The sequence below is a fragment of the Lissotriton helveticus genome, chromosome 2_1 (genome assembly GCF_964261635.1).
Source record: "Lissotriton helveticus chromosome 2_1, aLisHel1.1, whole genome shotgun sequence".
NCBI lineage: Eukaryota > Metazoa > Chordata > Amphibia > Caudata > Salamandridae > Lissotriton > Lissotriton helveticus.
Window position 1 is genome coordinate 171,574,497 of NC_136059.1, and position 23,145 is coordinate 171,597,641.

The following is a 23,145-nucleotide window of genomic DNA, read 5'->3' on the forward strand; positions in this document are numbered from 1 at the left end:
ACCGAACAGGAGGTGATAGACTTCCTCCAGGAGAGAGGGATACCCCCAGTAGGGAACATTAGGAGGAATTTGTTTCTCTATGAGGCCCTCAAGAGGGGAGAGCCCTTAGAGATTGATGGGGACTTGTCTGACTACCCCCCTGAAGTTTTGAAGGGTCAGTGGGTTAGAGACCAGAGAGAGGGCTCCCCATCCAGAAACCTAGGAGGTAATTGCTCCGATGAGGAGGAGGAAGAGTCTAGCAGGGCAGAGACGCCAGTAGCTGTGGAGGACACCGAAGATAGGGAGTCTCGCACTGGGTCCAGTCCCGGGGGCACTGCCCCATCCCTTTCCCTGTCCCCAGAAGAATGGGTAGATAGGAGAGAAGTAAGGGAGCATCAGCTGGCGCTGGCAAAGCTCAGGCATGCCGAGGGCTTAGCGCAGCTGAGGGTAGAAGAGCAGCGACTAGAGACTGAAAAAGTCCTAGCGCTGGAGAGGATGGCGGAGGCGGAGAGGGCCTTCGCCAGGGAGAGATCAGCTCAGGTGGGTAGGTTGTCCCCTGAGAGTGGTTTTAGGAGTCTGGGTTCACCGAAAAGGGTGGGATCCAGTGGTGGCAGCGAGTGTAGGTCCAGTGCAAGGAGTCCCACTCCCGAAGCCCAAGAGACTGTGCCTGATTCCCCGGAAGAGGAGGACGGGTTAGTATTTAGGGGCAGGGGAAAGCTGTTCCATCAGTCCTGGGGAGAATTCGAGGAGGAGTGTTGGACTGTACTGGAGGATTGGGTGGTGAGGAGAGCAGTGGAGGATTGGGAAGGGCTGTGCCATGCCGTTATCCGGGAGCACATGCTGAGGAGTTGTTTCCCAAGACTGCGTCACCATCTGTTGCGGTGCGGGTTCTCAGACCCCAGAGAACTTGCACGGGAGGCAGACCTCTGGGTAAGTGCCAGAGCGTCTGGGAAGGCTGAGGGGAGTGATCCTGAAGGGAGTGAGACGGGGAGGTGTCCCGAGATGCCCCAGCTGTGGTCACCGGGCCTGGAGTGTTCTTTAAGAGAACCCCAGGTTGGGAGTCTAGGCTGTCCCGATGTGTCATCCAGAGGAAGGGATCCCCTCATGTCAGGAGGACCCGGAGCATCAATAATTGGAGCTCCAGTGGTTCGGGGGTCTGACCAGTCACAGGGTTTAGATCCTGGACTGGGGTTCCAGGTTAAGGGGTTGCCTGACCTGGAGGGTGGGGTACCTGTAATTCAGGTCCCTACCAATTTGACTCCCAGGGGTACTACTCCCAGTGGGAGGGTGCGGAACTCTGGGAGGGGGTGCAGAGGGAGGAAGGTCTCTTCTCTGTCACCAGCTCAGCCACAGGGCGCAGATCCTGGGTTGGGTGGCCAGGGACAGGGGTTGCCTGCCCTGGTGGGAGGGACCTCTGTAACCAGAGTCCCCCCGGAAGTGACTCCCAGGGGTACTTCTCCGGGTAGGAGGGTGCGGAACTCTGGGAGGGGGTGCAGGGAGAGGGAGGACTCGCCCCTGTCACCAGTTCAGCCTGTGGGTTTCGACTCCAGGTTGGGGAGAGAGTTGTGTGAGGGTGTCCCCAGGCGTAGGAGATGGAGGAACCCTTGGAGGAGAAGTAGGGGGAGGAGAGCCTCGCCCCTAAGGGCTGGTCAGTCTGAGGGTGTAGACCCCAGGTGGGTGGACCAGTGGCAATTTGGAGAGAGAAGAGTGGTCCAAGAGAATTACAAGCCTGAGGCTAGAGCCTCCCACTCTAGGAAGGAGAAACATCCCACTAGGGAACACCAGTGGGGTGGTTTTGTTGGTGAATGGAGGGTTGCGAAAGAGAACCATTGGGTTCCAGAGTGGAGGAGAGACTGCAGGTGCTCCTGTAGTTGCAGGCCTGCGTCCACCTTTTTCCGCCCCAAGCAGGGAAGCCCATCAAGGCATTGATCAGTCTACCCTGGCTTTTGGCTGGGGGGAGTCGTGTTGGACTTGGCCTTTTCCACCCACATTTTTCGCTTTTGACCCCCTTATCTAGATTGTCTCCCCCATGGGATTAAACCTGTATAGGCCATGAGTGGTGTGAGACCCCTTGTGAAAAATGTAATTACATGACATAATGTGAGCACTTGTAAAATCCCCCATTTTAAAACTGCACCTGATTGAAATGTATTGTATTTAAAATGGATGCCATGGCCCTGGGTTTTGCCACTGGACTGACATAGGTCAGCGGACTAGATAATATTACCCAGCTACCCCTAGTTTTGGAGGGAAAGCCTGGCACCCAGGGTGCTCAACCCCTCCCCTTGAGCCAGTGTGAACCAGTTATCCCCAACATTCCGGAAAGTGCTGGCTCTGTGAGGGAGGAGGGTATAAATAGGGAGAAGTGTCACCAGAGAGTCAGTCAGCGCTGGGACAAAGAAGGGAGGGGACCTGCTGTGAGGTGCTACCGCCACATGGGCCTGTGAGCTGGGCCCTGCACCCCTATAAACCCCCCCGCTGCTGTCCCCATGGGCCCCTGACAAGGAAGGGTCCCTACCCAGGTCACTGATGCTGTTTGGACCGGGTACCCCGCCAGCACTGCGTGAAGAAGCGCCCAGGAGGTGAGGAGTGTGCCCCTGAGGAGGACTGTGGGACTGTTCACCCCCCTCTGTGAGGTGTGCTGCCTGGTGCTGTGCTGCGTAAACGCTGGGAGTCCAAAGACTGTTACTGCCTGTGGAAGCGCTGGGCCCCTGGGACTGTTGTGGCCCCCTAGTGTTGAAAAGCCCGCCTGTCCAGCGCTGTGTGGTGAAGCGCTAAATTCCTGCCCCCTCAGCGTGGTCAAAGGAAGGAGCTGAGGTTGTGGGCAGAGGGAGGCGCCGTGCGTTATGAATAGCGCTGTTCTATGAGGAGACTGTGGCAGCCTGTGATTACCCTCGTTGGTGGAGGTGCGCTTTTGCCGAGGAGAATAATTAATTCAAAGGGAGCCTACCCCTTATCGCAGCCGGAGATCACCGTCGCAGCCCGGGTGCTGAGGAGACTGTGAGAGGACTTGATGACAAGAAAGGGAGCCTACCCCTCGTCCTGTCCTCACGCTGTGTGGCAGCGCCGAAAATCACTGCCGCGGCCCGGCGCTGCCTTGAGGAGATTCCCCCCCCCTTTCTGGGGTGTGCAACGTTGCGGCAGCCTCCGATGCCAGGAGGGGGCCGCCGAAGTGCAGGGAGTGCCGCGCTAGGCCCTGAGGCCGTCAGGTTCCCCCATCACATGACGGGGGCTCGGCCGCGTCATCGGCCCGCCCCCGCCGCGCACTGATTGGCCTGCACAGCCGTGACCTTTGAAGGCCGCGCAGGGATTGGCTATCGGCCGGGAAGGCCAGGAGAATGGGAATCGAAGCCCCGGGTCCCAGTGAGGTAGGAGGGGGACCCGGGTGAAGCTCCGTTGCAGGGCCCCCGTGCCAAGGAGGGAGCCCCGAGAGAAGCGACCGGAGCGGGAGGCCACCCCGCCGGTCTGTGCCCCACGCGAGGGGCCGGTGGAGAAGGCGGGGCCGGGACACACTGTCGGTGCCGGCCCGCCAGCGCGAGAAGACGTCGCAGAGCCCTGGGTCCCCGTGAGGGAGGGGGACCCAGGTGAAGTGCTGGTGCGGGCCCCCCGTAGTCAATGGGGAGCCCCGAATTGGAGCGACCGGAGCGGGAGGCCACCCCGCCGGTCTGCGGCCCTGAGTGAGGGGCTGGTGAGAAAGGCGGGGCCGGGGCACATTGTCGGTGCCAGCCCCGCCCCCTCCAACGAAGCCGGCTGAAGGAGCAGAATGCCTGGGGGGCTCCCACGCGAACGAGGGAGCCCCGATTGCGCTGCAGGAGCCATGTGATGTGGGAGGAAAGCCAGGCAGGCTTCCCCCACGGGTGCCCAGACACCGTGTTGAAGCCCCAGACCCCTGTGAGAGAAGGAGGCCCGGGTGAGGCGAGTGTGGCCGTCCAGAGGCCATTTTGGAACCCCTGGGCCCCGGGTGACGCCGCGGAAAGGGGGGCCTCGAGGCACATTGTCGGTGCCTGGCCCCCCCCTGCAGAGGAGACCCCAAAGGACGCCCCGCAGAACCTACTGAGCCCGGTGAGTGGGGCCTACGCTTAACGGTGTGGGGGACAGAGAGGGCAACGGGGTACATTGCCGGTGCCCGCCCCGGGGACTGTGTTGCCTTATCAGGTGCCCAAATGACAGGGGGCACCTGCGACTTGGGCTCCAGATTTATTGAACTGCCCTTCTAGACAACTCAGGTGCAAGCCGGTTGTCCTTATTGCATATTCTGGGGTAGAGAGTTTTATTGTCCCTTAGTGCAAATATAGGTCCCTGCTGTACGGGTTGCCCTGAGGTCCCCAGTTATTAAGGAACCCTGGGGAAGGAAATGTCTAAGGGAGTCCAGAAGTAAGGAGGGTTGACTGCTGTGTACACCCTGATGTTCATACTCCGAGGTTGTTGGTAGAGGGAGCCTAGCTATTCCCTTACAGGTGTTCCTGATCTATGAGGAGGGCTCCTACCTGATATCTATGCTGGGCGATGTATGTTCCGCCTAGGTTGGTCAATGGGTTGGCCTGATGTTATTCCAGGCCCTTGTTATGTACCAGATTGATGGGCCAGATAGGCTGATTTATTGCAGGTGTTCCTGCCCATGTTATGCCGTGATGCCCTAATGTTTTCTTCCCTAACAGGGGTGGTTTGGTGTTAATGTGCATGATGTATTTCTATGCTAATGTAGAATTTTGCAATTACAGCCTTCCCTGTAGGATGAGAGTCTGAGTTGGCCCCGCCAGATTGGGCCCAGATCTAATGACATTTTTATTCTAACCTTTTTCCCTTACAGCATGGACTTTGGACTCAACCCTTTCTATCCCATGTAAATAATCCCCCTCTGAAGTACTTGGCTCTGGTGCCAGTTGGCGCCGTGTTATGATGACACTGTTGATGCATTTTTGCCTTGCAGGTTGGAGATACTAAACTGCTTAATTTTCCAACTCAAACTGGTGTCCTGCCTCTTTTGTGGTGTGCCTGGTGTGTTGACTGAGGGTACTGCGTGAGTGCTTTACATGTCCTCGAAGTTTGGCCTGCCCGCTTGATGCCATGCTACCCCCTTTGAGACTTGGGCAACCCCCATTTCCAACAACATGAATCTATTTGGAGTGAAAGGAGAAACATAAGAAGAGGGCAAAAACTTCGTGAAAGAAAGTCGCCATTGAGATAGAGGGTTGAAAACCCAGCTTACCAGTATCAGCTGGGAGGTGATCAATCTTGCGGAAGATAAATCGAAATTAAGGGAACCAGAGAGCAAGTGTGTATGCCTCCGTCACAGGTGAGCACGACGAGTTGCCGGTTTATATATGTTGTGCTGAATAAAGAAAACCAAGTGCATGGTATTAATGGTAAAATACCAGAACTGCATCAAGTAAATACGACATTATTAATCCCAATGGCTAAAAAGCGCTACACGAATCACACTGTACCTTAATACGTGTAGGTATTAGGCAGTTACCGGGAGGGGATCCACTCAATGTTCCTTATTGTCAACTGGAAATTATACTCGCAGTCTTGGCGATTCATTCTGTTAAGAGATGGAGGAAGGGATCATTAAGGTCATTGAGTCAGCAGAAATTCATGCTGTCTCCTTTAATTTCAGAAAATCGGACTGACGACCCTCTGTTATTCAACAGAAAAAAAAGGCAAAAGCGTTCTTACCAGATACGCGGTATCCCTCCTCCGTGGGTTCCCGGTCGCCGTTTACCGATGAACGGACACGTGACCAGAAGCAGGAAGTATTTTTAAGTCATTGCGGTCAGGAAAACTAGACCGTAAAAGTCAAAATTGTCCACCATATTGTGGAGTTTTACTCTTCCGGTATATGTGAATACTATCGGATGGACCGAACAGATTGGTACTTAAAAATGCTTAGACCGTGTGCGTGTGTTAAATATAGAAAAAAGAAGCAAATCAGCTACATTGAGGAAAAGTCTAAATAAAACGCAAACCGAATAAGCGCAACTATCACGAGTGTTAAAATTGTATGACATGTTTATTGGAGACCAGGTAAATGAAGTCCGTCTTCCAATAAGTTAAAATCTACCAATTATCTTAGCTAAAAGGATGTGTGAGGACATCACAGGATGTCAATGTATGATTGGAATTCTAAAAATTAACATTATCATTAGTAGTGCATTATAGTCAAGGATTCCTGACTTGATATATTTGGCTGATTTGGTGGTTGTTCATATGATAGACAGGTTATGTCATCATATATGGAGTTCGGAAACAGCATTTAAAAAGAGGAATTTTTAAGTACAGTAGTTGGTCATGTAATTAGCAACATATAGGATGTCAATATATTACAAGTGCAACAGTTCCTGATAAGTTTGTGGCTTCATGCATTATACTTGTACAACGTAGTGCGTGTGGTAAGAGAGTCACGTTCATCAATAGTGTGTGACTTCGTGTATGACACGTATATACATGGCATAATCATATTGAGAAATAACATACGAAAAGTACATTTCTATCACATTTTTATACTTCCAAACATATTAACCTCTTATGTCTCTTGAATGGCTAATATGTTACAAATCCAATCTGTAACTAGTGGATCCCTAAAAATTTTATTTAATTGAAGACTCAATCGCCCAAGAAAAATTGCATCTCTGGGTCGAAATTAAGCCCGTGTTCCACGCACTGTAAGCGCATGATCCACATGGCTTCCTTTCGTCTCAGAGTTAATTCGCGGTTGCCACCTTTAATATTCAGTGGAACTACATCAATGCCGTAGAAACGCACTTTAATGTCATCCTCCATAGGTTGGCATTCTGCAACATGTAAGGCCACTGGATATTTAGGGTCTCTTTTTTGAATCGCTCTCATATGTTCAGCCAGTCTATCCTTCAGAGCCCTGATGGTGCTGCCAACATAAATTGTACCACAATGGCATTCAATGATGTAAACTACATATTTAGTCAAGCATGTGATATTCTGTTTGATTTTATATGTAGCTTTATCAAAGCCTTTGAAGGTTAGGGTCCCGTGTTTACCCCATATACACATGGAACAGAAACCACATTTGTAAAATCCCAAGCTTTTGGTGATTAACCAGTTATGAGCTGTGGTATTGTGGGGAACCGTGGGACTAAGTATGTTCCTAAGTGTATGACCCTTTCTGTATGTAATCGCAGGTCTGTTGGGTACCCATTCTTTGAGAACAGGATCTGCTGTCAGAAGATTCCAATGTCTGTTGAAACTCTTCCTTATAGTCTGATGTAAAGCATTGTATTCAGTGATTAGTCTCACTTGTTGATTGGAGGATGTCAGTTTAGTGCGCGTCTTAAAACAATCTGGTCTTGTGGTACGTTTAACTCTCTTCTCAGCTTTAGTTATGGATTCTCTAGAGTAACCTCTACATAGAAATCTGTCATTCGTGTTGGTGATACATTGTTCAAATTCAGTTTGTTCACTGCAATTACGTCTGGCTCTAAGAAATTCACCATAAGGGATAGAGCGTATCTGATGTTGAGGATGAGAGCTAGTAGCGTGCAGAATGGAATTGCAGGAAGTAGGTTTCCTGTACAACCTACTATGTAGTTTACTATCACTGACATAAAATTCTAAGTCTAAGAATTCCATTTTGCTGTTGCTATGTTGCATCGTAAAGCTAATTTCCCATGTATTTGAATTCAGATATTCGAAAAAGGAGTGAAGTGTCTCTTCAGTACCAGACCATAATAGAAAACAGTCGTCAATATACTGACCCCAGTAAACCACAGAGTCGATATATTGTGCTCCCTTTATACCCCAGATGTATTCAGCCTCCAATGCTCCCATAAAGAGATTAGCGAAGGAGGGAGAAAATTTAGAGCCCATGGCAACGCCCTTTTTTTGGCGGTACCATTTCCGGTCAAAAATGAAACAATTGTTATTCAGGATTAGGTCCATCATGTTCAACAGCATCTTTGTATGAGTCCATAGTGATGCCGGTCTATTCGATAGTAGTTTGCCAATGGCTTCCATGCCCAGTTTGGGGTTAATACTGGTGTATAAGGACACCACATCCATAGTAACCAATGTGGTGCCCTGTTGCCATTCCATGTCTGTCATAATGCTCAGTATATGTTTGGAGTCCTGTATGTAAGAGGGTAAGTTCTTTACAAGAGGCCCCAAGAAAAGATCAACGTATTCCGCCAGTCTTTCAGTGGGGCCCCCTATTCCTGAAACTATTGGTCTGCCCGGGGGAAAAGGGAGGTTTTTATGTACCTTGGGTAGAGTATATAACCAAGGAAAAGTAGGTCTAGAGACTTTAAGGTAAAGGTACTCATTGTTGTCCAAAAGACCAGATTGTTTCCAGTTTAGTAAAAAGCCATTAATTAAGAGTGTCAAAGGACCCATAGGGTTCTGAGACAATGGTTCATAACAAGAAACATCACTTAATTGGCTCTGTATCTCGTTATTGTAATCTGCAAGGTTCATAACCACAATATTGCCCCCTTTGTCTGCCTCTCTAATAATGATGCTAGAGTTGTTTCTCAAGGTCGATAATGCTGAGCGTTCCCCTTTGGTTAAGTTGTCTCTGTATTTGAATTTCATATCTAGATTATTGATGTTCAACCTATTTAAATCCTCCTGAACATGTCTATGAAAATTGTCTATTGTATTGCCCCCTGTTAGTGTGGGAGTCTATCTGGATTTACATTTAAGACCACTGTTCAAGCCATAGTCAGTTTCAACATCAAGCTCTTCTAATAATCTTTCCATTTCATAAGGACTTTCTTCTAGATCTGTTAAAGAAAGAAGCAAGTGTGTTGTTTGCACGTCTTTAACTGTCAGTAATTCGTTGTCAAAAACATTGGGAATATTCTTCAAGTGCCCAGTGGAATTCTGCTGTCCTTCAAAATGTTTCTTTAATTTGAGGTTGCGTACAAATTTGAAAACATCAATTTTAGCTTGACATATATCCCCAGTAGCATAAGGGTTGAAACTTAGGCCTTTACAAAGTAAGGAAATCATATCATCAGTTAGAGGGAAAGAGGAGAGGTTGATAACCTGTACTTGTTTTTTTGCTTCAATTAATTCCTCTGTGTCCCTGACCTCAGTTTCTTTCGATAATCCTCATTTGCTCTGGCGTTTGCCCCTGTGGGTTTTGGGTCGATGGTGCCTCTTGGAGGTGGTATTCTGTTGCCTTTTCTGATGCGCTGCATTTCCAATAAAAAAAGGCGTGCGTGTGGTGTTAGTGTTCTCTGGAACCTCATTCTCTGGTTCACTGAGCCCTGTAGTGCTTAGTGAATTAATGCTAGAATTGACTGAAGTGGAGGTGGTGGATCTACCTGTTTGCGACCCTTGTTTGTAGCTAGGGATCATAGAGTCATATTTGCGATCAAAGGTATAGACTCTACCATCTCTGTAGTCAGCCTCATCTCTCTTAATCTGACATGCCTTTCTATTTTTAATCTCAGCTTGATGTGTGAGTAAAATATCATCAAGCAAGGTGTAATTTTTGACTGTGGCTTCAGGTAGATTGAGATCTTTTATTTCTTGTTCTAGGACAGAGATATCCTGTTGTAGTTTGGCTGTTTTGCGCTCAGCACTTTCGATCAAAATATCCATTAGTGTCATGGAGTTATGGTTAAGCGTGTCCTCCCATTTGGTCATCAGATCTAGGTCCAGATCTTCATAAGTGGGGAAAACTTGGGAACGTAGTCCCCTTGGTATTTGTTTAAGTCTTATGTAGTGTTTGAGAGTGGTTACCGCATGCAATTGTATTTAATCTCTGGATCAACAGATACCACTCAACAGATACCACACCAAAATTCTTGAAGGGCAGCGGATACATTGACCAGATATTTACTTGGAACTTTTTACCTTTATCGGATGAGACAAGCCTTTCTCGTCTGTTGCGGTGCTACTCCTTTAGAGCTTCATCTTCTGTCTTCACTCGAAGTCAATTTTTATTAGCAGAAGCCCTGAAGAAGTCCCTTTTTGGGACGAAACGCGTCGGCTGTATGGTGCTTCACCCTTTTTTGAAATAAAGAAATCAAAACGAGGAAATTCATTCTCCGTGACTTATTGAAAGTATAAATCAAATGCCAAATGTTGAGGTGCACTTGTGCTGTTATGTTCAATATGCCCCTCTGTGTCAGCTCATATACCCTGAGTTCCCATGGTGTCTGCTTGATCACTCATAGTGACCTTTATTGTCTGCTCATACACCAAAAGTGCCCATAGTGTCTTCTCACACACCCTCTACCGTTTTAAAGGGATTAACAAGTAAATAACAGTATAGCATTTAGCCATGTTGCATCTTTGCAAATGTACCACACCAATAAAGCAGCACTTTAATCATTTTCAAGTATAACAGACTTAGACATGGCCTTGTTTTCACAGAACACTGTTAGCTTTCTTATGGCTTTGGGCAGCATGTAGGTAGAGTGCGACATGATGCAAAGCAACAGCCATAATGCCAACAATTAACCCCGTTCAACCCTGCCCTTACCAATCACAGCACCTGACTATCTCTATATGCAGGTGAGCACACAAGCTCTTGTGCTAATATATAACTTCTAGTAGCCAATTAATGCGCGAGCAAATATTGGCAAACACGTGAAGGAGCAATGGTCATCTCTTGATCTAGGTCAGTGCCAACCCCACAGGGAGTGATGTGGAAGTACATAGGGTTGCCCTGTGGAAAATGTAGCCCCATTGGCTAGTGAGTCCTCCTCAACTACAAACGCGAAATTGGTGCTCCTGGCTTCCATCCTCAGAACACCGCTGGACTCCAAAAGAACAGAAGAAAGACTGCACCTTCTCAACCTGTGGATCACAGGAAAAAAAGCTGCAGCAAGGAAGACTGCACCTACTGAGACAAGACAAGATGTCCATTAAACCTGTGGAGAGAAGAAAATATAAAACTTGTGGTGAGAACCCCCAAAGGCTGGACCTGTTCCTACCCATGCTAAGGACCAGTGAGTGGAGTCCAAGGGATAGTTGGCTAGCCCCCTGTTATGCTTCATGAACACAACAGCTAGAGAAGCATGCACCAGCAAAGTGCCCAGTCGACCAGCATGCTCTGGACTTGCCCTGTACTCTGCTGGTGTAGCCGAGATATCGAGTTCAAGTCCCCAAATGGTCCCTCTCAGGTCCTGGGCCCTTGATTAGTGTTGGAGTGGACTCTTTCTCACCACAGGATTGAAACTTATGTTCCAAAGCCTAAGACAACAGTTTCTGTGCCCAGAATCCAAGGCTTATAGACTACCCCTACTTGCTGGTTTGTAGGAATCCTCAAACACCAATGAGAACTAAAATTTTCACGAGACCCCTGGACTTCACCTATCCGTCAACATCGAAACCAAGGCCAGACTTCAGCTGCAAAGAACCCCACTGACCTCACAGTCATCAAGAAAAAAAACTGAAAAGTCTCTAAGTGCAAAGATAATATCTTGACCGGGACCAACTCACAGCCACATCTAACGCTGGCTTCTATCATGGTCGACCAGACATTTTGGCTGTGCCCCAGACCCTCAAGTTCGAGGCTCATAGACTACCACTAGGAGCGAATAGCAGTGATTTATGAAAAGGTTGCATAAATTGTAACTACGGTTCCCTTCTTCTCATTTTTGCCATTTTGGTGTTTTATTAATGATACAAATGTATACTATTCTTCTTAATTGGAGTGGGATTTTATTGTGTTGTGTTTCTTACTTATTGACTGTTTTGGTACTGAAAAATGCTTTACACGTGTTTTCCTTAGAGCTAAGGCTTGATGTTCTGTGCCACAGCTACCCAGGACTGAGCTAAGGTTTGATGATAAATAAACCTATCTAGACTTGATCTGGATTATTGACACTATTGCTTGGTGAGGTCTCAGAACCACCCCATCCAATAATCTACTTTTCACACAGTATATTTTTGAACTTTGAAACAGGTCATCCAATAGGCTGTATAGACTAGGCATTACCACAGCATTACATTTCATTGATATTATTGCACAAAATGCAGCGATATAAAAATTCATATTTCACAGTGAATCAGGAAATATGGCAAATGGTTTATAGTTCCATGTTATGCTGCACGAGGGATTAACGTATGCAGCAAGATTTTCTTAACTATGCGGTAAAAATGCAACATTTTGCAGCACATTCTCTGGCAGTATTATTTTCATCCATTTTTAGCTAAAAAGAAAAAAAAATTATGAAATCAGCAAATTTTGCAAACAATGCAGCAAATTATATGGCAACTGCAGTGCTTCCATAATTATGTGGTAACCCCAGCATCCTCGGAATCACATAAATCCTGAGGCTCCTCACCGTTCTCTTGTGACCAGCCTATCAGAACCTCTGGGTCAATGGCTCTACTTTTGTTATGCAGACCTAAAATGGATGGCACAAGGAAAAAGCTTCCTCGTTCAATGAAAGACCCATAGGGGCATATTATCAAGAACTGCGATAAAATTATCGCCGATTTAGCGGCACGAAACTGCCGCTAAAACGGCGATAATGGGCTTGATAATATGTCCTTGTGAATTCCCGTAGCAGCCCATGTTCTGGTGTTAACCTGGGTTTCTATGGGAATTCACAAGGGCATATTATCGAGCCCATTATCACCGTTTTAGCGGCAGTTTCCTGCCGCTAAAGCGGCGATAATTTCATCGCAGTTCTTGATAATATGCCCCATAGTTTTTAAATTTGAATCGGTAAATGAACCTCCAACCTGCCTACAGACCATCTGCGAGTTAAAACATCCAAGATATACAATAGTGTTAACTATTTTAAGCTCACCAGATGCCTTTTTTAAACACTTTCTTTCCTTAAATCTATGGATTCATGCCAAACTAACAACAGCACAATTTGTGCATAAAGTTCCATGTTCATGCTAGGCTAGTTCGAGCTAAACCTGATCAGGGGTTTGGCTGTAGGTGAGATCAAGATTTACTATGGAAGGTGCAATCAGGAAACACGTTTTTGACACACTTTAGTAATTTTTCTCTGTGACAGATGTGCATGGAATTTCTTATACTGGACCTTGTGCTGACTAAGCTAAGTGAGTGCCAAATTTGGTGCTGTTTTGTCCCTATGAGCCAAAGTTATAGGCAAATAAAAATGATTTTTATATGGAAAGTGCATCTCAACCATAACTATGCTGACAAAGTATAGTTATGATTAGGACAGAGTTCCCATTGCTAAGCCATTTTACATTTTATTATTAACTTTGGTTCTGTTTGCTGAAGCCTCTCGAAAAATAAGCTGATCTAATTTAGGCTCCATGCAGATCCATCCAAGGGAGGGGGATTCAAAAAAGTAAGCTTCCACATTTTACCTCATATGATTTTTGCTGTCCTCTACAGAAAAAAACAGCTGAATAAAATTACACCAAACTTCGCATAAAAGTAGAACTTTGCACAAGCAAGCCTCTTTGCTTGGCTTGATGTATATCAAGTTTTCTGGAAATTAGTGTTTGACCTGGGTTGGTTGTGCTTGCAAGGGCTAAAAGGTTAGAGATAAAGGCACCATAAGCACGCGGATGGTCTATGAAACCTTGGGGCATATTATCAAGGGGGTTTATCTCCGCTTTTTTGGCTTTAAAAGCCAAGAAAACGGAGATAAAATTATCTCCCTATTATCTAGCTGTCGCTAACACCAGTTAGCGACAGCTAGTAGGAGATAGCGACCATCTTGGGCCCCGCTTTGCATGTCAGTGAAATCTATCACTAATGACATGCAAAGTGGGTGTGCCAAGATGTTAGCGACTGGAAACAGTAGCTAACATCGCTATCTCCTATTACCAACTTTTTGAGATATTCACGCTAAGCGCGATTATCTCCAAAAGCTAACACCTGCCCCTGAGCAGTTCTTAGCCATGTTATCCAATGGTAGGTGGATAACATGGCTAAGAGCATTAGCTCGGTAATGCATGAATATCGCTGACTTTTCAGCGATATTCATGCATTTCGGCTGATTTTTATCGCTTAGGAGATAAACCTTGATAATAGCAAGGTTCCTAAGCTGCGGCGATAAAAATATTGCCGCTAAGCCAACATAGCGATAATTATCGCTAGTTGTTGGTAATATGTCCCCTGGTTTTGCTGACATAAAGCATCTCTGCTTGGCTTGGTGTTAATCAGTTTAGTAGTTTTCCCGAAATAAGGGGGTCATTCCAATGTTGGTTGGAATTCGGAACTGCCGACAAAGTGTCGGTGGTCCTGCTGTCAGTATTACAATGTGACCACCTTCACGGCAGTTGCAAAGTGTATATTTTCCATTGCAGCTTGTGCTGCGGGCTGCAGCACAAGCCGCAACAGAAAATGTATACTTTTAAAACATCCCCGCACCATGTGGCAGAGATGTATAGGGGGACCATGTGTGCCCCCAGGCCCAATAGCGGAGGGCCAGAGTGGAAGGGAGCCCTGCTAGGGGCCCCCATAGCCACTTTTCACCTGCCTTTTCATGGAGGTCGAACCGCCATAAAAGGACAGGCGCATAGGGACATTATTTTTCCTACAGCGGTGTCTGAGCAGGCACCGCCCTATTGTAGGGATTACTGTCCTTTCAACGGTCCGACAGACTCAAGTACCCCATCAGACACCATTTGATGGTCCCTCTGCCTGCTGCCCCTGATCACACGCATTGTAATGCAGCGGTCGGACCGCCGCAGCAGATGTCAGTCAGAGCGCAACTGTGAAGCCATCAGTTGGGGTCCGACCGACATAGGAATTACCCCCTTAGTGTTTTTGACAGGGATTGGGTAGGCTTACAAGGGCTAAAAGATTAGGGATACAGGGACCATTAGCACATGGATGGTTCCTGAAACCTGGTTTCTGGAATGTCAGTGAACACAAATGAAAAAAATAATTGAATCTACGTGGATGATGCAGTTTTCTTCTCTGTCATCCATTTCGATCTGCCAACCTGAAGCTGGGTCTGCACACTTAAAAGCTTTGGATGGCGTGCTAAAGCAAAGAGAAAATTTCTGTAGTCACCCTTATCTGGTCCTGAAAAAAATGTAGAAGTCATTAATGAACAGGGGAGCAGCCTCTGCTCTACTGGGTCAGATGGGAACTCAAAAGGACTATTTTTTTTAAAGTACATTTTTCTGCAGGGTGGCAGTGTCACCCTGCCTTGCAGGTCACTAACTCGGTGGACCATAGTTGGGGTTCTTCTTGGATTTGAGGACATGAGACCAAGTCTGCAAACCCCAGAGAGCCCCACAATGGTCTAAAAGTCTATACGGGGTCACAAACACCTGTTGGGGTTCAAAAACCATTAAAAATGTAATATTAAAAAAATAAAATGCAATAGGACAGTCTCCACTTGGCTACCCGAAGGCCATGTACACTAAAGGTTGTGAGCCGCAACAGGTTGGTCACAGGGCTTAGCTGAAGGCGAGATCATGTGGCCAAATCTCTTTGCACATGACCGAAAGCTAGATGCATTGGAGTCTGGCAACCGAAAGGTCAAGTCCTGCAACCAAGTCTCTCTGCACATGGTCACAGATGACCAGATGCAGAGTCTAACCATAACTGTCTGCCCATGCGGGCTGGGTGGAGGGCAGGTATCTGGGTAAAGAGCAACAATAATAGGCTACAACACCTAAAGGTGCAACACCATTAAATCATTACACACACTTTAATGAACAAATATCACATTCATAATGAGCACATTCATAGTGTTAATGAACTCAGGGTGAAATGAAAGGTTACAGCTTTTTACGACATTTGTTAATGCATCTTTTAGTTCAAGGGTGATGTCATGAGCACGATGATTGTATGGCTTTTGTCAACGACTGTGGAATGGCTACCCAAACAAAACATTTTATTTAAAAAAAACCTCAAAACAACAAATGTGAAGACTCCTGGCGGGTCTCTTCGGGACACTCTGTAGGTCACAGCCTGCAAGACAAAAATCCAGATAAGAAGATGTGACATGCGCCCATCAAAGGACAGAAAGAGAGCAAAAGAGAGAGAGAGATACAGAGGGAGAGAAAGAGAGGGAGAGAGAGAGAAAGACGGAAAGAGAGGGAGAGAGAAAGACAGAAAGAGAGGGAGAGAGGGGGAGAGAAAGGGGAGAGAGAGGGAGAAAGACAGAAAGAGAGGGAGAGAGAGAGAGAGAGAGAGACAGTGAAAAGAAGAGAGAGATAGGGAGAGAAAGTGCCGACACTGCACACCCAGGCCGCACTGCTCACCTGCTGGCACCGGTGTTTTTCCAACCACGAGCCGGTATGCACTCCAGTTCAGCTGATCCCTCATCTGAAAAAGAGTCCAGAGTTATGAATGGCAGAGTACATACAATTGTACATGCCATCATCGCTTGCCCGACCCTGCGCATCCAGGCAGCTGCACCCAGCCCCTCCCGCTGCCCAGCGGTGCATGCCCGCCCCTGCGCACCCAGGCTGCTGCATCCCAGCCCCTCCCACCACCCAGGGGTGCATGCCTGCCCCTGTGCACCCAGGCTGCTGCATCCCAGCTCCTCCCGCCGCCCAGCGGTGCATGCCCGCCCTTGCACACCCAGGCTACTGCATCCCAGCACCTCCCACAGCCCAGCAGTACATGCCCGCTGGGCTGCGGATCCGAGCCTCACTGCTCATGTTCCGCCACTGAGGATTCCACTAGTGGTTCGCGATCGCCTTTGGTGCACGATTTTGGTCCTTGACCCGAACACGTTACAAGTTGCAGAATTATACGTCGGACTTTGGTCTTTTCACCGCAGTGATATTTTAACTTCCACGCTTCGTGGTATTCCTGCACTCAACAGACTCGATATTGCGAATGGACCACGTATGCCCCGGTACAATAACTAATGGTGACTAACATACGCCGGCATCTATAATCACAGCGGAATTTTCCATCTCTCTGCTGGATTCCTGCGTTTGGCAGACCCTGTGTCCAACCACGATCCTCTGTGAACACGACTAGAAAGTGATTACAATGTTATACATTAATATGCGTTGTCATCGATACTCATGAATATACATAAATTCACTCCTAAGACTCTACTATCAAACTCAGATCGCTGTAGCATAATACCATTGTAAGAATCATTGCCCCATTTTCTACAACCCCTGTCCTGATGAAGATCCTCTAGCAAGGTCCACATCACGCCTGCATCAATTTGGGTCGAAACGTCGACACTCCCTCCTGTGTTCAGCCTCTTCCCTGATTCATCATTTGTGGTTTTATTTGAGGCATGATTGTTTAATTAAATTGACAAATCATTTGTTCTTTTGTATTAATTCAGTATTAATTTTGTTGTATTCGGTTCCATGTGATTTATTGCTATTGGAAGGGCGAGATTTTGATCGATACCTTATCACTATTGATCCAAACCTCGATCTGGTCGACTGAACCTTTGTTGCCTGTCTTTGAGGAAGAAAGTGCATCTCTTACCAAGCTAGCGCACCCAATAAAGGACTCCGCTCCCAAAGATCACAAACAACTTCTAGCTTTCAAAAGTTTATTGTAAGCTTAGGATAAGCTGCAAATACAGGCATCTCAGAATGAGATTCACGAGATACACAGGTCCAACTACATACATGTGCTCTCTGAAAGCCCTCAGACGAGCAACGGAAATTACTAACACAAGTTCTAAGAATAATAAAGCTATCAGCATTGACGCATATTGAGATCTCTCCTTCATTTAAGTTGGAGGAAAAACGCACAGGTTAGGCTGTCCCTACCCTGCTCTAGATGGTATCCCTACTTAACCAAATCCCAACCTAACAAAGGTGTCAGCAGTGAATGACCCCCAAGGGAAGTCACTCACTCTTAGTCTCTTGGTGAAAACCTATAGTTCTCCAGTCATGACCCCTCTCTGCCTACCCATCCGCTCTCTAAAGGGTCCTCAGGTATCTGCTCTAACTCCACCCAGGGGTGCTGTCCCTAATACAAAACAGTCAACAACATTTGAGACGCCCCTCGTGAGACGCCCCTCACGTGGTGTAGCTTCTGGCTTTTTCCATGCTGCTTTGTATTGGGCCTCATACGTTGGAGTTGACCTTGCTTCTCAGACTCTTCTCCGGCCCGCTGATACCCCTTAAATATTCCGGAACCCTCCTCCATGTCTGGGCCGTCTCCTGAACAGACCTCTATTCATTTTATTTATAATTGGATTCCCCCTTTTCTCTTGCAGACAGACATCTGCAGCCAAGATCCCAACTCTCATAGACTTCCAAAAAGGTTCGCAACATTTCTTGGCCCAGACATGTACGTGTAAACCAACGTTAAAACATTTCAGGCCTACAACATGTCTCATAATAATTATAGCATTCAACTTCTTCATTAATTAAAGCATGTTAATACTCTTATTCTATTATTCAGTAAACACATCTATAAATCATGGCCCATTAATGCAATGACCAAAACATTAGTACAATCTATGTCGTGAAAAGAAACACCTTCCCCTTCCCTTCTAGCTCTGGCCCTGAGGCCTACCACATTCTGCGTTTAACCACATGCCATCTTACATTTTAACAGCTACACGACATGGATTCAGGAATAATCACATCTAATAAAATCATATAGTGTCACACATTTCTGTATTAGTTCCACTTCTACTTAAATCTCTACATTAGCTATACATTCAGAATATAATTGCAGATACTATTAGCACTCATGGCATTTCTCCTCATGATTTGTGCTTACTACAGGTAAGTGTGATGCACTCATACATTTAGGTCAGTTTGCGCTCTCTCAGTTCCCCCCTTTGATGACCTCTCGGGGTCATCACTAACATTTAAACTGCAGTTATTGCTAGCATAACTTGTCTCTGCGCTTCCAGAGCCCTCAGACTCCTGTACTGATTATCTTGTATGGCAGCCAATCTCTGCAGCTGCTCTCTTTGGGCCCTTTCTGACCTTTTTGCTCTGTACCATTTGAATACCCTCACCAACCCCCACAATACGATCCCACAGATCAATATTATGATGATAGGTTTTAGTATATACCACACAAAGCTTTTGCCTAGGGTGGAAATCCACCCTCCAACTTCACTCATTCCGTGGCCCACCTTTTCCCAGACATTTTCTCTACTCAAGTCTTCGATCTCCTTGTGAATATCAGTTATGTTCCTAATAACTTTCTCAAGGGGCTTTGAATTGTCTGGAATGTAAGTACAACATTCCTGGACCTTCAAAGCCTTACAGACTCCGCCCTCTTTTGCTAGTAGGACGTCTAACGCAAGACGGTTCTGAAGAACCATAGCCCTTATCGATTGCATCTCTCCTTCTACCAGCATTAAGGACTGAGCAGTGCTGGCAGACAACCTGTCGACGACTGTTGCCAGTCGTCTAATTTTAACATCATTAAGGATTAGTCCCAAAAGAGGGAACATAGCTCCAAAGACATCTCCAACCATTTCTGCATCTCCTACATCTCTCCTTCCCCTCGATGATGTCTTGCCCTCAATGATCTCTAAGTCTTGTGCATGATATATTTTGGGGAAGACAATTGCTAGGTAACATGATCCATACCAGTTGTCAGGTAGTCTCACGTAGGCATTTCTTCCACATACAAAATACACATTTGGAATCACTTGCATTCCCTTCAGGAAATCTTTAGTATAGTACTCTATATTGAAAGCATGTTCACAGTCGACTTCTCCCACGTATCCATTTTCATAATACGTTTTGGCTCGGTGAAGACATAGTTTTCCTCTCTGCGTCTTATCTAAAGCTATTGGACCACTACTACCCTTTCTCTTGTGTGCCTTCTCTTCCTCGGTCCAATCTGTTTTCCATTGTCCTGATTTTTTCAAAATCTTTTGTCTCCTGTAACGATCATCCACCTGCCCTATGAACTTCTTCTCGACTTCTGACACCTTGCATGTCAGGTTATTTCTACGGGCATGTGAAGTATCTAAGGTAATCCAAGGAATGAAGAACTTGGCCAATCTGTCTTCACTCTTCCAGTAGTCCCATTTGTTCATCTGCTTATAATTTGGGACTTCTGGCAACACTGAATCATAGTTGGAGAAATAGTATTCAAAACTATCTCTCTCATAAAATATACTAAGCAATAAGCTACATGTAATGCCATATGTCAGCGGGAGGTGATGATATCTAATGCCTTCATCTACAGACGCCGGCAACTGCATGCAGACGTAACAGTCCTTAACCTCCATGGCATCCACGTATTCATATAAGAGTTTAGCATAAGCATTTGACCTAAAGTCTCCTTGGGACTCATCTACGTGTAACCTGCGGGCTTCTGCAGCTAATAACGCTTTCTCTTGAGTGTTTTCCCTTTTCTCACCAGCAACAGTGGGTGTAAGCGTTTCTACAGATTTCACATCAGTTACCTTCGCCTCTTCCTCATGTCCCTTTACATAAGAAATTGTTACCACTAAAGCTATCAATATTATCACTCCTACTATTAGTGTACCTATTATACATTTAGCTCTGCGGTTCTGGGTGCCGGCTTCCATTTCGTCAGACAATATGGCTCTCTCTTATCTTAGCAAAAAGTTCTTTTCTTCTCGTTCCTTTACAGTCTCTTTTTAATCCTTTTGTCTTTAGAATCCACACAACTGGAAGCTGACAACCTTCTTCGCAAAAGTCCTTTAACAGTTCAATAAAGACAACCCTAGCCCTTCTCCATCAACTCAAGGGAAGTTCCCTAATATTCTCTGCTTCCTGGGCGCTAGGTAATCTTCTTTTTCTGCTCGCTTTATTTACAAAGTCCTTTAAGCATCTACTATCAGGTTTGTGCCTGCAGCTTCGATAGCAAAGTTCAGTATTTCCAAACGAAGATTGTGCTCTTCATGGGCTGTTATCGTTGTACCAAAGTCGGGGAATTGCAATTCTGAGAGAAACATATGTTTTAACTTGCTGAGGCGGGGAGGTCTGGGGAGCATGAATGTTAGTGACCCTTCTTGTTCGACTCCGTGGTACCAACAGTCGTATTTCCACGGTGACGATGGGCTCAGAACTGGACACCACCACCGCTCGGATCCTCCCTGTCTCCTGTTTCACAGACATTTGTCGCCAGATATGTCCACTCAGGGGTGGAGTATCTTCTGCTAGGCACACGCACTCTTCTTGACCTTCTTCGGTCCGGTGCTTCAGCGCCCTGAACACCTTCTTCCGGGTCTGAGTCTTCTGATATCGGAGGAAGGGTTATCTCTGGAGTTGACCTCAAGCTAGAGCTCCTTCTTTGCGGCCAATTAGCTTCTCCACGTGCCCTTCTACTCCTTCTCCTTCTTGTCTGTTCTCGCTCTCTGTCAGACCTGTCAGTGTCTGACTCGTACTCCCAGCTACTTTCTCCTTCTGTAGCGTCGTCTGTTTCGCTGTTGTACTGACCGTCCTCAGCTTGGTCAGACTCGTTCCCTGCTTCCGCTGGCACCTCTACAGCTTGGCTAGCCCCCTCTATGGCTTCTCGGTCCTCTGTTGGACGTCTATCCGAGAGAGGAGCTGTTTCTTCCAGAGGTGCTGGAACCCTTCGCGTATGTGACGCGTGGATCCAATTGGGCAGGCCTCCCACCTTCACAGCCGTGTTCGTGATCAGGATGATCTGGAAGGGCCCACGCCAACGAACATCCAGGCAGCTTCTTCTCACATGTTTTTTCACCAGGACCCAGTCCCCAGGGTACAGGTCATGGCACGGGCCCTGGCACGATGGAACCTCGGCAGCCTGCACCTGAAGGGACACAGAACGAATGGCGTCAGACAGCCCCTTACAATAGTCCAGGATCATATCATCTGTGATATTTAACAGTGCAGTAGTTGGGACAGATGGCAGCCTCATTGCTCTCCCCATTAACACCTCATGTGGTGACAACCCCGTTCTTCTGTCTGGGGTACTACGAAGGCTCATGAGGACCAATGGCAGGGCGTCAGGCCAACTCAGGGTCGTTGAGGAACACACTTTTGCAATTCTGGCCTTGATCGTGCCATTGATCTGCTCCACAATTCCTGAGGCTTCTGGTCGGTAACTGCAATGCAATTTCTGATCTATGTTCAGAGCCGCACAAATCATCTTCACAAGCTCGCTGTTGAAATGCGTTCCCCTATCTGATTCCAAAAAGGCCGGCACCCCGAAGCGCGGAATGAGTTCCCTAAGCAGTAACTTGGCCACTGTGAGGGTGTCGCACCTACGTGTAGGGTATGCCTCAACCCATCTGGAGAATACACAAACAACCACCAGGACATAGCGGAGGCGGTTGCACCTCGGCATTTCAATGAAATCTATCTGCATTCGATTGAATGGACCTCCAGACCTTCCTATGTGACTCAGTGCAACTGGTGTTCTTTTTCCTACGTTCAGCTGCTGACAGGTCACACAACGCTGGCACACTGCTTCTGCTGCTATTCTAAACTTAGGATTGTACCAGGTCTGTCTAAACACTCTCAGCATAGCATCTCTCCCTAAGTGTACGGGACCATGTATGAGTCTGGCCATTGGACTCACCATCTCATTGGGCAACACTGCTCTGCCGTCTGCTGAGACCCAAAAATGGGACTCACCCATTACACATCCTGCCTTTTCCCATGTTTCTTTTTCAAAATCAGGAGCATTTTCTTGCATGTTTGACAGTTCATCCCAAGTATCAACAGTTTCCAATATCATGGCTAATTCAGTCCTTACATTTATTCCACCCACTTCCACCTCTGTGAAAGAGTACCCTTGCTCCGCGCAATACCGCGCAACTTCATCAGCATATCTATTGCCTTTCGAAACGAAGTCCTCATTTCTGGTATGTGCGGTGCACTTTACAACTGCGATACCTGCTGGGCATTGCAACGCCTCTAACAACAGGCGCACAAACTCTCCATTGCGAATGGGAGAGCCTGAAGAGGTCATGAACCCTCTTTGAGACCATAACTGCCCGTAATCATGAACCACCCCATAACCATATTGGCTGTCGGTGTATATGGTGACTCGAATTTGATTGCTTGCCAAGCAAGCACGTGTCAAGGCAATAATCTCGGCTACCTGAGCGGAGTGTACTCCTTCCAGGCACCCAGCTTCCACAACTCCAGTAATTGTACAAACAGCATAAGCTGCTCTCAACTGCCCAACTTCGTCTCTTACACATGAGCCATCGACAAAGAAAATTTCGTCTGGGTCGGTCAGTGGCTCATCTACGATGTCGGGTCTGGGTTTGGTGCATAGTTCAGTCACATCGAGGCAGTCATGGTCTGTACATTCATCATCATCCTCGATATCATTTGGGAGTGGCATCAAGGTGGCAGGGTTCAAAACAGAGCATC